The sequence below is a fragment of the Tupaia chinensis genome, unplaced genomic scaffold (assembly GCF_000334495.1).
Source record: "Tupaia chinensis unplaced genomic scaffold, TupChi_1.0 Scaffold139245_1, whole genome shotgun sequence".
NCBI lineage: Eukaryota > Metazoa > Chordata > Mammalia > Scandentia > Tupaiidae > Tupaia > Tupaia belangeri.
The window spans coordinates 210541-227152 of NW_006199134.1; the positions used below are offsets into that span (position 1 = coordinate 210541).

The 16612-nt window shown below is 39.4% G+C and overlaps 1 long non-coding RNA gene across 1 annotated transcript in view; it reads right to left on the minus strand.

The window, feature by feature from the left end:
- LOC102496068 (uncharacterized) overlaps positions 1-16612 on the minus strand; it is a 43930-nt gene that overhangs the window by 5785 nt on the left and 21533 nt on the right. The window contains exons 2-3 of the long non-coding RNA XR_336491.3: positions 9879-9961; positions 6363-6528 (exon numbers count right to left, since the gene is read on the minus strand). This is a non-coding gene — a long non-coding RNA (uncharacterized LOC102496068). The remainder of the gene's footprint in view (positions 1-6362; positions 6529-9878; positions 9962-16612) is intronic.

Here is a 16612-nt window from a genome sequence, read left to right on the forward strand (position 1 = left end):
AAAAAAAAAAAAAAAAAGATTGCAGCTTGAGCATTCCCCTTGGGGCATGATTTCTCACCTCCCCCTCCCCCCTGTCTCCAATGAGTACACATACTTCGGGCAAATTTTTAAAAATGTAAATAAGAAGAAAGTAGGCATGGTAATATTAGTGCTAGTCAAATAGAATTCTAAATAAAAACTACAAACTGGGACATAGAAGAATATTCGATAAAAAGTATAATACGAGAAATTTGATAAGAAGCACAATAAAAGGGCTTATACCCCTTATTGATAAGAAATTATGGAAGCCATAAACCTTTATGCACCAAACAACGTGTTTCGCAATATGTGAAATAAAAACTGGCAGATATAAAAGTCAAAATTTACATATCTAATATTATAGACAGAAACATCTGATTCACAGAAATATTCATCAGTTTCTCTTGAGTTTCTCTCAGAAATTGGCAGATCATGTGATTTAAAATAAAAAGCAATGATGTAAAAAAACTTTAAAGGCAAAATGAAGGAGTTCGATCCAAAGACTACGTTTAGATTTTTATTCTTATGCACATAAGAATGCTCACAAAAAAAACAGATCATGTAACAGGGCACTAAGCAAATCTCCAAAGTTCCCAGAATAAGAAATATACAAGGGCACTTAAAAAGTTCATGGAGAGCTTCCAGCCCAACACCTAGTGAACTGAGAATCCACGTGCATCTGAAGTGGGTCCAGCCCTGGCCCTTTAACAGAAAAGCCTCTGCCCTGAAGCTCTCCTTCCAGCCCAACACCTAGCAAACCGAGTGCAGGTTGCTTGGTGAGAATCAGGGAAGTGGAACTGCAGAAATATTGCAGGTCATCTCTTCCCACATGCCTCTAACACTCAGAATTAACTCCAAGAAAGTAGGAAGTAACATATAATCCATCAAATGACCAGAAACCACCGCAGAGGCACAAGAAATATAGAAAACCAAGAAAATATCTCTCCCCGAAAGGGAAAGAACAGCCCTTCATCATGCACAGACAGCACAAGGGAACTTGTAGAAATGTCAGATAAAGAATTTAGAATGTTCATAGTGACAAAGCTAACAGAGATACAAGAGAAGAGAGACAAAGAACTCCAGAAAATGCAGGAGAAAAGAGACAATGAGTTCCAGGAGGTGAAGAAGTTCTTCCATGATTTGAAAGAAGAAATAAGCACCATAAAAAAGAAACAAAACTGGGAACCAGCAGTTAGTGTAATGACTATGTCGCTGGACTCCCATGTAGTCGACCGCAGTTCACGTCCTAGACCCGGTGGCTTAAACTCATGCCGGGCGCGTGTGTGTGCGTGCCCAAGATCCCGAGAGGAGAATGGAGGAGAAGGGATTGCGGCGTGACCATCACCCCTGGGGGGTGATTTCTCGCTTTCTGTCTCTATGTCTCTCTCTGTCTGTCTGGCAAGAGCATGCGCCCTATAGCGAAAAACCTCTCCAAAAGAAAAACAAAACAGAACAAAACTGCAACTGTTAGAAGTGAAGGCTATAATACATGAAATCAAAACCTTCCCTTAAAGTATTAAAAGCAGATTAGATCATGCAGAAGACTGAATCTCAGATGTAGAAGACAGAACCTCTGGCCTAGAAAAATTCACCAAAACGACTGAGAAAATAACCCCCCAAAATGGAATAATAAATAATACTAGATACCATCAGATGCCCAAACATCTGGATAATTGGTATCCCAGAAGGTGAAGCAACTAAGGACATTGATAATCTACTCCATGAAATACTGGAAAAAAACTTTCCAAACCTAGAGAGGCATTCAAAGATCCAGACCCAAAAGATACAAAGGACCCCAAACGCAATCAACCCCAAGATCTCTCCAAGGCACATCATAGCCAGATTAACCAAAACCACAGAAAAAGACATGAAACTAAAATTGGCAAGAGAAATGTCAAGTTACTTTCAAAGGAAATCCCATCAGGCTAACATCAGACCTCGCATTGGAAACAATGCAAGCAAGGAAAGTATGGGAAAATAGATTCAGAGTGTTAAGGAAAAAGCAATTTCAACCAAGAATACTGTATTTGGCGAGATTATCCTTTCATATGGGAAGAAAAGCCTGAAACATTCTCAGATAAACAAAACCTGAAAGAATTTACCAAGGCCAGAACAGCTCTCCAAGAAGGTCTGAAGGGAGTGTTGTACCAGAAAAACAAAAGACAGACAGGCAGAAATGGGGTCACTCAGAACTCAGATATAGATGGCTGCTGATTGGCTTGTCCTGTGGAGGCGGAGGAAAGATAAGAATTAGCAAGACAAAAGAGCAGTAGAGAGCTGAGAAGTTTAAAAATTAAAAAAAAAAAAAAAAATTAGAGAGAGACAGAGAGAATAAATAGGCTGTTCTAATCTGGCTCCTGGTGGGATCTGGGGGGCAGGAGGGTGAAGTCTGGGCAGGTCTTTGGTGGTCCTAATCTTCTTTTTTTTTTTTTTAAAGAGAGGGTCTCACTATATCAATCTGTACCTCGACGTGCCACCATCCCCAGACTTAGGTTGGACCAGGAACTGAGCCCAGGCCTCGCATGTGGTCCCAGCCTGTGGAGCAGTGTCTTAGCACCATGTCCACCGTGGCTGGGACACAGCACACTCTTCTGCAACCAAAGGGCCAGAGGAAAAGTCACAAGAGAAATTAGAAACTATTTTGAGGTAAATGAAAATGAACACAAAACAACCCAACTCATGGGGTGCAGTGAAAACAGCACTAAGAGGGAACCTAAATAGCAATAAATGTGCATATTAAAGAAAAAGACAAATCTCTAGTCAACAACTAAGAACATACCTTAAGAAACAAGAAAAAGAACAAACTAACCCCAAATTAGCAGAAGGGAGAAATAAGATTAAAGGTAAATGAGTTATAGAATAGGAAAAAATAAATAAACAGAACTGAGTTGGGTTTTGTTTTTGTTTTAATTTTCCAGAGGGTACATGCACTGGCTGGAGAAAAAGAGATAAAAGTGAGAGATGAGGGTCAGCAGGTGGCTTGGTGGTTAAGGGTGCTGGACTCCTGCATAGCTGACCACAGTTTGAGTCCTGGACCTGGCAGCTTGCTTTCTCACTCTCTCTTGCACTCTGTCCCTCTCTGGTCAAATTAAAATAAGTAAATAATAAAGTTAAATAAAATAATTCTTCAAAACAAAGCAAGTGAGAGAGGGAAAATGAGACAGCCTCTTCCCATGGGGCATGGTCACATTACAATCCCTCCTCCTCAATTTATCTCTCCTTTCAGGATTTTGAGCATGTACACACACATGCCTGGTGTTTCTCAAGTTGCCCAGTATGGGACTCAAACCACATAGTCAATCATGTGGGATCCAGCTGCCTCAAGCACTAGGCTATGGCTGCCTCCCTCAGTTGGTTTCTTAAGTGGTTAACAAAATGGACAAACCTTGGCTATAGTGCCCAAGAAAAAAAGAAGACTCAAATAATTAAAATCAGAAGTAAAGGGGCGAGATATTATAACTGATACCTCAGAAATAAAAAGGATTATAAGAGAATACTATGATCAATTGTGTGCCACAAATTAGAAAACCTAGAAGAAATGGATAAGTTCCTGAAAATATACTTCCTACCAGGACTCAATCATAAAGAAATACAAAACTGAAACATGCCAACTATAAATAAGAAGATTGAGCCAGGACCAAAAAAACTCCAAAAATAAAAGCCTGAAACCAGATGGCATCGCTGGAGAATTTCAACACACATTTAAGGAAAAATGAACCTTAATCCTACTGAAAAATCTTTCAGAGAATTACAGAGGGACAGAAAACTTCCAAGCTCATTCTATGGACTCAACATTTTCCTGACACTAATGCCAGAAAAAAAAAAAAAAAAACCTATAAAAAACCCCAAAACTACAGACCAATATTCAAGACAAATATTGACATGGAAATCCATCACATTTATGTGAATTCAACTGCATATTGAAGGATCATACTGGGACCAGCAGGTGGGTGGCATGGTGGTTGGGGCGCTGGACACTCCCACATGGCTGACCAGGGTTCAAGTCCTGAATCTGGTGGCTGGCTTTCTCACTTCCTCTCTCTCTCTCATTCTCACCCTCTGTCTCTCTCTGCTCAAACTAAAAAATAAATGAATGAATAAATAAAATAATTTAAAAAAAAGAAAGGATCATACACCATGACCAAGTGAAAATGTATCACTGAAATTTGAGGATGGTTCAACATACATAAATCAATCAATGTGATACACTACGTCAGCAGGAAAAAAAAAAGATAGAAATGATATAATCATATCGATAGATGAAGAAAGGGGCATTCGAAAAGATTTGACATTCTTTCATAATAAAAACACTCAACAAACTAGAAAAGGGGGGAAAAAAAGCTACCTCAACATAGTAAACATCTCATAATGGTGAAAGACTGAAAAAACAGTGAAGACAGACTGAAAGCTTTCTCTCAAAGATTACGAACAAGGCAAGTGTACCTACTCTCATCACTTCTATTGGATATTGGAAGAGCTAGCAAAAAGGCAAGGAAAAGGAAAACAGGCATTCACATTGGAAAGAAGAAATTAAATTGTTTCTCTTTGCAGATGGCATGATCTTACACGTAGAAAACCTTAAAGATTCCATCAGGAAACTGTTAGAACTAATAAACAAATTCAGAAAACTTTCAGGGTACAAAAATCAACATACAAATATCAGTTGCATTTTTACTAATAATAAACAATTCAAAAGGAAATTAAGAAAACAATTTACAATGGCATCAAAAAGATTAAAATACTAAAAAATCAACTTATGAATATCAGTTGCATTTTTACACACTAATAATAAACAATTCAAAAGGAAATTAAGAAAACAACTCAATTTACAATGGCATCAAAAAGATTAAAATACTAAAACGTAAACCTAACCAAGGAGATGAAAAACTTGTACACTAAATCATTGTTGGGAGAAATTAAAGAAAACACAGATGAAACACATCCTGTGTTCATGGATCCAAAAACCTCGGGTTCTTAAGATTCTCATACGACTCAAAGGGACCTACAGATTCAACACAATCCCTGTCAAAATCCCAAAGGTATTTTTTTTGTAGCTATAGAAAAATGTATTCTCAAATCCATATAGAATCTCAAGGGACCCTGAATTGCCAAGTCAGTTTTGGAAAAAAAAAAAAAAAAAGTTGTAGAACTCACACTTCCTAATTTCAAACGACTTTACAAAGCTATAATAGTCAAAAAAAGTGTAGCACTGCCACAAAGATAAATAGGCTGGACCAGCTGGTGGCATGGTAATTAAGGCAGCTGAATCCCACACGGCCTACCGAGGTTCTAGTCCCGGACTTGGCTTGAAAAACATGCTGGATACGTGTACATGTGTGACCAAAATCCCAAGAGGCAAATGGAAGAGAAGGGATTGCAGCGTGGCCATCTGCCTTTAAGGAGTGATTCCTCACTTTTTCTTTCTCTGTCTCTGGTGAACACACATGACCTATAGCAAACTAAAAACAAACAAAAGACAAACAGACTAATGGAAAAAATCGAGATCTCAGAAATCAACCCTTACACACATGGTCAAATTATTTTTAACAAATGACCATTCACTGGGGAAATTATAGTCTTTTCAACAAATAGTACTGGGAAAATTGGCTATCTGCATACAAAAAAAATAAATAAATAAATAAGGTTTGATCTTTACCTAAAACCATATGTAAAAATTGACTCAAGGTATACCAAAACCTAATTATAAGATTTAAAATTATAGAACTCCTAGAAGAAAACAGGGGAGATTTTTCGAGAACGATTCTGACAATGAGCTCTTGGATATGACACAAAAATCAGTAACAAACTAAAAAATGAACAAGTGGGACAACAGCAAACTTCAGAACTTTTACGTGACAGAAGACACAATCAGCAGAGTGAAAAGGCATCCCAAAGAGGGAAAGGAAATATTGGCAAACCACGTCAGTGATAAGGGGTTAATATGAAGTGTATATTAAAAAATTCTTACAACTCAACAACAAAATCAAATAACCCAATTTATAAATAGGCAAAGGACTCGGATAGACATTTTTCCAAAGATGATAAACAAATGGCCAACAAGCCCTATTGAAAAAGACTTGACAACACTAATCATAAGAAAAATAAAAGTAAAAAAAAAAAAAAAAAAAAGAAAAAAAAAAAAAAAAAAACAGGAAAATGATTAAACAAAAAACACCTGTCAAATAAGAATACTGTCCTTCAGAAATGAAGAGCTAAAGACATCCCCAAAAGCTGAGGGAATTCATCACGACTAGACCTGCCTTACCAAAAAATTTAAAGGAAGTTCTTTAGGTTAAAATGAAAGAATGTTTGCTATATAAGAGATGCAGACGTGTAATACTCACTGGTAAAGCAGACAGTCAAATCCGGAATACTTGAAGGCGGGTCCGTGGCACGGTGGTTAAGTGCAGTGTATCAGGAATCAAATACCCCGTGGCAAACAGCTCAACTCTCAGCCCCAGCTTGAACGACATCATGCGCACACGTGTGCGTGCTCATGTGTATCAAACCCTGATGGGATGAGAAAATGAAGGAAAATGGGACTGAATCATGACCATGTCCCTTTGTGGGGGAGATGTTTCTCTCTCTCTCTCTCCCTTTCTCTCTCTCTCTCTCTCTCTCTCTCTTGCTTTCCCTTTAGTGAGTGAACATGCCCTCTGGGGAGCAAGTATCCTAATACTATACTGGTGATATGTAAATTACTTATACCTCTATTAAAAGGTTTTAAAATGTATTAAAAATTTTAAACTATAGCTAAAATAATTAGTAGATACACAAAATTAAAAAGACATAAAGCGTGATGCGGATAGCATAAGATGTGGGGAAGTTCGAATTTTTTTTTTTTTTTGGAGAGATTTTCACTGTAGGGCGCGTGCGCTCACCAGACAGACAGAGAGAGACAGAGAGACAGAAAGCGAGAAATCACGCCCCAGGGGGGATGGTCACGCCGCAATCCCTTCTCCTCCATTCTCCTCTTGGGATCTTGGGCACGCATGCACATGCGCCCGGCGTGAGTTTTAAGCCACCAGGTCCAGGACACGAACCGCGGTCGACTAAGTGGGAGTCCAGTGACATAGCCATTATGCTAACTGCTGGTTCCCAAGTTCGAAATTTTTTAACATGATCGAAGTTGTTAACCGGCTTAAAATGGAATATTATAATGATATGATGTTTTATGTTAGCCCCATTATAGCTACAAAGAAGAAACTTTTAGTAGATATACAGAAGATAAAAAGAAAATATAAAAGAATACCACTACAAAATTTACCAAATCCCAAAAGAAGATAGTAAGTTTAGGAGAAAGAAACGAAAGAACCATAAAACAGTTAAAATGGCAAACGACAAAATGGTAATAGTAAATCCTTATATGTCAATAATTACTTTCACAAAAATGAATTAAATTCTAAAATCAGAGTGACTGAGATGATGAAAAACCAAGATCAATACATTGCCTATGGGAGACTCACTTTAGGCTTAAGAATACAGACTAAAAGTGAAGAGACAGAAAAAAATATTTTACACAGATGGTAACAAAAAGGGAGCAAGGGGTGTCTCTGTTTATATCAGACAAAATAGACTTTCAGTTAAAATCTACCACAAGAGACAAAGAAGGTCTATATGATGATAAAGGGGTACATTCACCAGGAAGATAATAGTGATGTAAATACACATTGGAGCACCTAAATACAAAAGTAAACGTAAATGGGAGAAGTCGTGACATGAAAGAGCAGGGGCTTCCATACTCCATGCTCAACAACGGCTAGATCATGCGGACAGAAAACCTCTAAGGAAAGAGCAGCCTTGCATAGCACTTTCGACAAGTGGACCTGATAGACATAATTAGAACCTTCCACGCAATAGCAGCAGAACACCTTCTGCTCAAACTCACACTGAACAGTTTCTAGGAGAGATCATAGGTTGGGTCACAAAATAAGTCTCAGCAAATTTAAGAAGATCAAAGTGATCTCAAGTACTTTTTCATACCACGATGATATAGAACTATAAAACAATAATAGGAGGAATTTCAGAACATTCAAAAATTTGTGGAAAGTGGGACCAGCAGTTTTAGCGTAATGGCTATGTCACTGGATTCCCACGTAGTCGACCGCGGTTCAAGTCCCAGACCCGGTGGCTTAAACTCACACCGGGCACGTGTGCGTACGTGGCCAAGATTCCTAGAGGAGAATGGAAGAGAAGGGATTGTGGCGTGGCCATCCTCCCTAGGGGGTGATCTCTCGTTTTCTATCTCTCTGTCTCTCTCTGTCTTTCTGGTGAGTGCACATGCCCTATAGCAAAAACCTCTCCAAAAATATTTTTTGTGTGTGTAAAGTAAACAATATGACCCTGGACAACCAATAGGCCAAAGAAGACATCAAAATGGAAATAAAAAGTACCTTAAGTGAAATGAAAATGCAAACAATATACCAAAACGTAAGGGATGCTGGAAAGGCAGTGCTCAGAAGGGCTTTTATAGTAATAAGTGCAGGCCCACAGTAAAAGGAGAGGGCTGGCCCCAGAGTGCCGTGGTGCGGTGCTGCACGTGGAAAACCAAATCCTATGTGGCCAGCTGCCACGCGAGTGCCAGCTCCAGTGGCTTGAGGGACATGCTGGGCCTGTGTGTGCTGTCAGGATGAAGTGGAGGGGGGTTTATGCCATGACCATGTCCCATTGAGGGGGTGTGCTCTCTCTCTTTCTCTCTCTCTCTGGCAAGAGCAGGTGCTCACTGGCAATAATTTTTTTTTAATTTAAAGAAAAGAAAAAAGAAAGATATTAAATAAATGACCTAAATTTACAAGTCAAGAAACTAGAAAAAAGAACACTCTAGGCCCAAAGTAAGGAGAAGGAAAGAAATGGTAAAGATTAGAATGGAAATAGATGAAATAAAGAGTGGAAAGGCAATAGAAAAAACCTGGGGGCAGGTGGTAGTACAGTGGTTAGCACCTGAATCCAGCACATGCAGGCGTGCCTGCAATCCAGGCCAACTGAAGCTGGGGCGGACCGTGGCTAGAAGACCCTCTTGGGGGTGCATCTCTGTTTCTTTGTGTCTCTATCTCTGAAAAAATAAAGAAGTAAACCTAAAAATAAAAATAATAAAAAGGATGAACAAAACAAACATTTAGTTTTTTCTTCAAAGAGTAACACAATTGACAAAACTTCAGCTAGACTGAGAGAGAGGACTCGAAATTACAAACAAAGAGGAGATGCTGCAAAAATACCACAGAGATACCAAGAATCATAGAGAATCTTATGAGAAAGTATATGCTAATATACTGGATAACAGAAGAAGCGAACAAATTAACCAGAAGATGTATAAAATCTGGACAGATGAAAATGAAGAAGGCAGTTAAATTGGTCATCAAAACCCTTCCCGCAAAGGAAAACTCAGAACCAGATGGTTTCACAGGTGACTTGGCCCCAGCACTTAAAAAAGAATTCATGTCAATTTTTCTCAAACTCTTTCAAAAAATCGAAAAGGACAGAAGACTTCGACATTCATTTTACTAGACCAGCATTCCCATCCGATCCAAGCCAGATAAGGATGTGACAAGGAAAGAAGAGGCCAAGATTGCTGATAGCCACAGAGGCAAAAACTCTCAACAAAATATTAGCAAAGGGATTCAAGAGCACATTAGAAAGATCACATATGGGACCAGCAGGTGGCGTGGAGGTTAAGGCACTGGACACTCCCACGTGGCCGACCAGGATTCGAGTCCTGAATCTGGTGGCTTGCTTTCTCACTTCCTTTCTCTCTCACTCTCACCCTCTGTCTCTCTCTGGTCAAATTAAGAAATAAATAAATGAATACATAAATAAATTAAATAAATAATTATTAAAAAAATTTTTTTTAAAAGATCACATACCATGCTCATGGAAGATGCCCAGCTGGGATTCCAGAAGGCTCGGCATAGTCAAACTGATAAATGTGATACAACACTCTAACTGACTAAAATAAAAAACACACGGTTATATTAATCAGTGTAGAAAAAGCATCTGAAAAAAAATTAACGCTTCCATGATAAACAAAATTAAGTTACATGAAAAGAACACACAACGAATTAGAAATGGGAGAAAACTAGCTCAACTAATAAAGGCTATTTATGAAAAACCTACAGGAAACATCACTCCCAGTGACCAAAGACTAAAAGCTTGTCCTCTAAATCAGGAATAAGACGAGAGCCCACACTCACCACTCCCATTCAGTGTAGTTCTGGAGTGCAGGCCCCACGTCCTGATGGGATGCAGACATGGAGGCAGGGGACTGCAGTGTGACCATACTCCATGGGAAAATGCCCCCCCACACACACACCATGTCTCTGTCTACGGTGAGTGCACAAGCCCTATGGCAATTAAAAAAGAGTGTAATCTGAGGTTCCTTATGAAAAATTTCCAGAAGAGCCAACCTAGTCAACCAGTATTCTTGCTACACTTTGTGCAAATAGTCACACTTACGCCCAATTGAGACTAAAATTGTTTGCAGGTAAATTGGTTTTACTGTGTTTATCTTAGGTAAAGGGAGGGACTGAAGAGGGAAAATTATGTTTCAGAAAAACAACAGCATCGACAACAAACAAAAACCCCAGACAACTAGGTCACACGCTATCAGATTCTCAGTTTTTGAGATTTTATTATTTAAATTAGGTCCTGGATTTTTTTTGTTTCATCCAGTATCTCAAATTTCAAGTCTAATGTTTCCAAATTTTCTCCAATTTTTCTGACTTAGCCTCATTAAACTTAAACTTACAGTTTCCGTATACCCTACTAACAAAAGCTGGTCAACTTGGCTTTGAATACAAAGCATCACAACAGTTTATTTATTTATTTGGAGAGGTTTTTGCTATAGGGCTTGTGCGCTCGCCAAAAAGACAGAGACAGAGAGACAGAAAGCAAAAAACCACCCCCCAGGGGGGTTGGCCACACCGCAATCCCTTCTCCTCCTGTCTCCTCTTGGGATCTTGGGCACACACGCACACACACGTGAGTTTAAACCACGGGGTCCGGTACTCAAACCGCGGTCGCCTACATGGGAGTCCAGCAACATAGCCATTACGGTAACTGCTGATCCCACCTACAGTGTACAACATTTCTTAATCTAGCACTAATACCATGCATATCAGTCAAGACAAAGACGTTACTGTAAACATTATCATCAGCAAATAGCTTCTCTTTTTTTGTCAATTAAATGCACTTTTACTTTTTTTCTTCATCCCCTCTCCCCTCCCTCCCTCTCATACTATTTTTTTTCACATTTTACTGATTCACAAAAGATCTTACTTAAACTAAATATATGAATAAAGCTAAAATTTAGTAACAAGTGCACTGTAATTTTCTTCCGAAACATTTTTTCCTCTCTCCATTATCCCTTTTACTAAAGAGAGGCATAAACTGACTTATTTTCAAAAAAAAAAAAAAAAGTTTTTTCTAATTTTCTCAATTTGGTCTGTTATTTGCACAAAATCCCATAAGAATTCAATTTCTGATGCAATGCAACAGATACTACTGTATTGTTTGTATTGTTGAGCTTATGCAAATAACCATTCTGTCACAAAATAAGAATGCTCACAAATATTTTTCAATTGCAGATGGAAGAAAAGTTTATATTTCAATTTTTAAAAATTAACAAATTGCTGGGAACCAGCAGTTAGCGTAATGGCTATGTTGCTGGACTCCCACGTAGTCGACCGCGGTTCACATTCCGAACCCAGTGGCTTAAAACTCACGCCGGGTGCGTGTGCGTGCGTGCCCAAGATCCCGAGAGGAGAATGGAGGAGAAGGGATTGCGGCATGACTATCCCCCCTGGGGGGTGATTTCTCGCTTTCTGTCTCTCTGTCTGTCTGGTGAGCGCACGCGCCCTATAGCGAAAACCTCTCAAAAAAAAAAAAAATTAACAAATTGCTGAAACTATCAACAACTCAAAACAAAAATCCTTAAATCTGGAAGGAAGACAAAGTATAGAAGAAAATCAGTCATGTTTTAGTCAAAAGTCATAAAATTCTATTTCACCAGTTCAGTCTCATTTAATTAATCTCTGAATTTGCAGTGTTACTGTGGTCTGCTCTTTCCATTTAAATGTTGGAGGTTAATTCAACATTATTATTGATATTTCCAGATTTGTCCCTACCATTAAGTTGGCCATTTTCTGGGTCATTTTTTGTTCTCTGATTTCTGTCTGTCTGTCTTTAGTTTTCCTCACTTCAGAAACTCTTGAAGAGCTGATCTGGTGTTGGTAAATTCTTTCAGGTTATGTTTATCTGAGAAGGTTTTTATCTTTTCTTCTCATATGGTTTTATCTTTCTTCCCGTATGTTTATGTTTTCTTCGCATATGTTTTTATCTTTTCTTCCCATATGCCGGATATAGTATTCTTGATTGAAATTGTTTTTCATTTAACACTTTGAATATATTTTCCCATTCTTTCCTCGCCTGCACTGTTTCGATGAGAAGGTCTGACGTTAGCCTGATGGGATATCCTTTTTAAGTAACTTGATGTTTCTCTCTTGCCAATTTTAGTATATTGTCTCTGTTCTTTGTGGTTTTTTTTTTTTTGTCAATCTGGCTATGATGTGCCCTGGACATGATCTTCTTGGGTTAATTCTGCTTGGGGTCCTTTGTATTTCTTGGATCTGAATATTTGAATGCCTCTCTAGGTTGGAAAGTTTTCTTCTAGGATTTCATGGAATTGATTACCAATGCCCTTATTAGTTTCTTCACCTTCTGGGATACTGATGATCCAGATGTTTGGGCATTTAACGGTATCTTGTATTTTTCATATCTTATTCTCATTTGGGGGGATTTTTTCTCTTTTTGGTGATTTTTTTCTAAGACAGAGCTTTTGCTTTCTCCAACCAAGATTCAACCTCTGCATGATCTAATCTGTTTTTAATACTTTTGGGGGAGCTTTTGATTTCCTGTATTACAGCCTTTATCCCTAACAGTTCTGTTTGATTCTTTTTTATGGTGTGTATTTTTTCATTCAAATATTGGAATCATGGAAGAACTTCCTCATCTCCTGGAACTCATCTCTTTTCTCTTGTATCTTCTGGAGTTTGTTTTCTCTCTTTTCTTGCATCTTGATTAGTTTTGTCACTCTGAAAATTCTGAATTCTTCATTTGACATTTCCACGAGTTCCATTGTACTGCCTGTGGGTGGCTATTCTTTTCGTTGGGGTAGAGATATATTCTTCTGCCTGTGGGTGACTATTCTTTTCGTTGGGGTAGAGATATATTCTTGGTTTCTCATATTTCTAGTGCCTCTACAGTGGTTTCTGGTCATCTGATGAATTATATGTTTATCCTAATTTCTTGGAGTTAATTCTGAGTATTAGAGGCATGTGGGAGGAGATAACCCACATCTCTGTAGTTCTGCTTCCCTGATCCTCACCAAGCAACCTGCACTTTTGTCGTTGGAACTAAATATTACAAAGACCTCACAGTTTCTAAAGAACAGGTGCACCCAGGCCGAGCTGCAGGGTTTCAACAGAGAATTCATAGGTGTGTGGGCGGAGATGAACTGTGCTCTCTCTGCAGCTCTGTCCTTCTCCTTGCTGCTCACTGTCTTCTCTGATTTTTAGTCATTTGGTGGTGAATTCATGTTTGGCTACTTTGTTGGAGGTTTCTGCAAGGTCCCATGCTTCACTTTACTGTGAGGTACTTTTGTGCCAATTTCTCTCCACTACTGTGTTTTGCAATGTGGTAACCACAGAAAGAGATTTGAGTTCAGATTTATGAAGATGAATTTCTCCCTTTGCACAGCAGGTTGTTCAATGGGAGTTGAGGATTTCTGTGACCCTGAAAGGATTCAGATGTTTGGCTCCTATGCACCTAGACCTGTCTAGACATTCAGAGTGTAAAAGTTGAGAAGAAAGGTGAGAAAGTCAAGTGAATGAAAAGAAAGCAAAGGGAACAAGACCAAAAAAAAAATTTTGAAAAAAGAGAGAGAGAGAGAAATTTTTTTTAAAGGCAAAAAATAAAAACCGGTGGCATGCAACAGAAGTTAGGCCGGGCCCACCTCAGATGTAGATGGTTCTGAAATTAGCAAGATAAAGGAGAGGTCAGAGACAAGAGACAGTACTTACAGATTTTTAAAATATATATAAAATTGTTTTTGAGAGAGAGACAGAGACAGAGACAGAAAGAAGACACAGGCCGCTCTACCTGGCTAAGCGTGGGCTGGAAGGAGAAATTTGGAGCAGAGGCCCTTCAGTTAAAGGACCAGAGCTGGGCTCACATCAGATGTGGATGGATTTTGGCTAGATTTTGGGTTGGAGGGCTATATTTATTTATTATTTTTTAAGAGAGATTTTTGCTATAGGATACATGCATTCACTGGAGAGACAGAGATAGAAAATGAGAAATCACCTCCTCCCCCAGGTTTGGCCACGCTACGATCCCTTCTCCTCCAGTCTCCTTGTGGGATCTTGGGCACGCGTGCACATGCTCCAAACGTGAGTTTTAAGCTGCCAGTTCTGGGACTCAAACTGTGGTTGACTAAGTGGGAGTCCAGCGAAGTAACCATTACGCCATCTGCTAGTTTCCACAACAATTTACATTAAGACATCTTTGTGACATCCCAATGACAGACCAGGAAAATCGGTCAGATTTCTTTGATCTGCTGTTTCTATTTTAACTGAAGATGTTTTGAGTCTTAACTTCTGAAAGCTTCTCAGCAGTCAGTCCTCCAGTCTTCAGAGAAAGCAGCTTACAGACTTCTCTAGACATTACTTTTGGGGTTTTTTTGTTTCCTTAGAAATGCCCATGATTAAATGTCTGCATGCTTGTACCGAGCTCTGAGGACCTGCCTGCACCCCTGGCCTGACCATTCTGCTGTCCAGAAGGCTAACGTAGGACACTAGATTTAGAATATGTTCTTTTTCCACCTCTTTTTTTTTTTTTATTATCATCATAATCTTCTTTCTATTACACTAGATTACATATAACTTTACATTGACTTCCATTGCTTTTTCAAAAGGGAATGCCATGCATGTCAGTCAATACAGAGATATCAATCTCCCCGCTTTATCATTCAATATCTTTTCCATGCTTTTCCCAATAATTATTATTATAATTTTTTTAAACAATCAATCACTATTTCTCATTTTGCTTATTAAAAAGACTTCACCCATCATGAAATACTTCCCAGACCGGTTCAGTTGAGAGTACTATACATGTCATCATCAACAGGTAATAAACCATATCTATTTCTCATTACCATCCTGCCTCTCTATTGTTCACTGCTGTCTTTATCCTCTTCTCTCTCCTTTTTTTTTTTATACTTTGTTTTTTATTATAAATTTTTTCTCATCACAACACACATATGAATTTTCCATCCAAAATACACTGTGCATTGGCTCAATCAAGCACATCAACATATATGTTCTCAGCAAATGATTTCCCAATTTTTGTGTCCTGCATACCTTGCCTTTTGTTTTGCCATCCTAGGTTCCCCATCCCCACCCTCTGCCATGTCCCATCTTCCTCCTCCATTGTCCCTGACATTCATGATTGCCCTCAATGGCTTCCGCCCCCCCCCATTCAATTGTTCTACCAATGAACTCAATTTGTCTAAATATATCCACTAGCTAGCACAGCTGACATATCCTTACACATGTATCCAAATCTGATCCTAGGCATAAACCCCAGGGAGTAGAATGCACATACTATAAAGTAGTCCCCAGTTGTGTCCATACACCTCTCTTCAGTCATCAAATGTGCATTTTTTTTTCCTCCTGCTTATTATTATTTTTTTTATATTAAATTATATTGCCTAACACTCATTCCCTGAGTATCATCACAACACACCAAGTGTAGTTTCCCATCTAGGATAAACTGCATAGTGTCTCAATCAAGCATGTCGTCACCAATACTGTTCCATTTCTACTTTCATACATATAAATATGTTTTTTATCCTATGTTTGACCCTCAGCCCTTTCCCCCTCTCCCAATTACTCTATCTCTTCTATGGACAGCTATCCTCCAGAGGGGTCATTGAAAATGCGATACCTGCGAGTAGAGGGAGAGGGGCCAGGAGTCCAAAGTTTTTAACAATAGGGAAAATAGATTCCATTCAAGGTTGGATCAAGTGTGGGTCTCGTGCAGTTCCGCAACTGTAGGTGAGTCTCCATGGAATACAGTCTCCGGAAGGCAGTTCTGGCAAGCAGAGTTGACCATCAGTTGATGCGGCACAGCAGCCATCTTGTGGTTAGCAGGAACGGTGTTGTGGAGGTCTGCAGCGTGACTTATCCTCTGGTGTCTGGCTTCCCTAAGAATGGCAGGGTAGTTCCTGTTCTTGCCTGAGGTAATGCAGGGCTGGTATCCATCATCTTCTCACTGTCCATAGGTAGATAAAATCCTTCTCTACGGTGTATTTCTCAGTTGGTTTAAGGCAGTTAAAGGTTCTTTCTGTTGCTTATAGTTGCAAGTTCTTTATCCTTCTCTTCAGCTGGCTGTCCCAGAGACCACGCGGCGACGGGGGGGGCCGCGGTCGGCGGCAGCAGGGCCCCAAGGGGGACTCGCCGAGCCCGGAAGGGCCCGGGAGGTCCCGTGACCGGACGCAGCCTTGGCGTCCGGCCCGCCTCCGCCGGCGCCGCCGGCCTGGGGC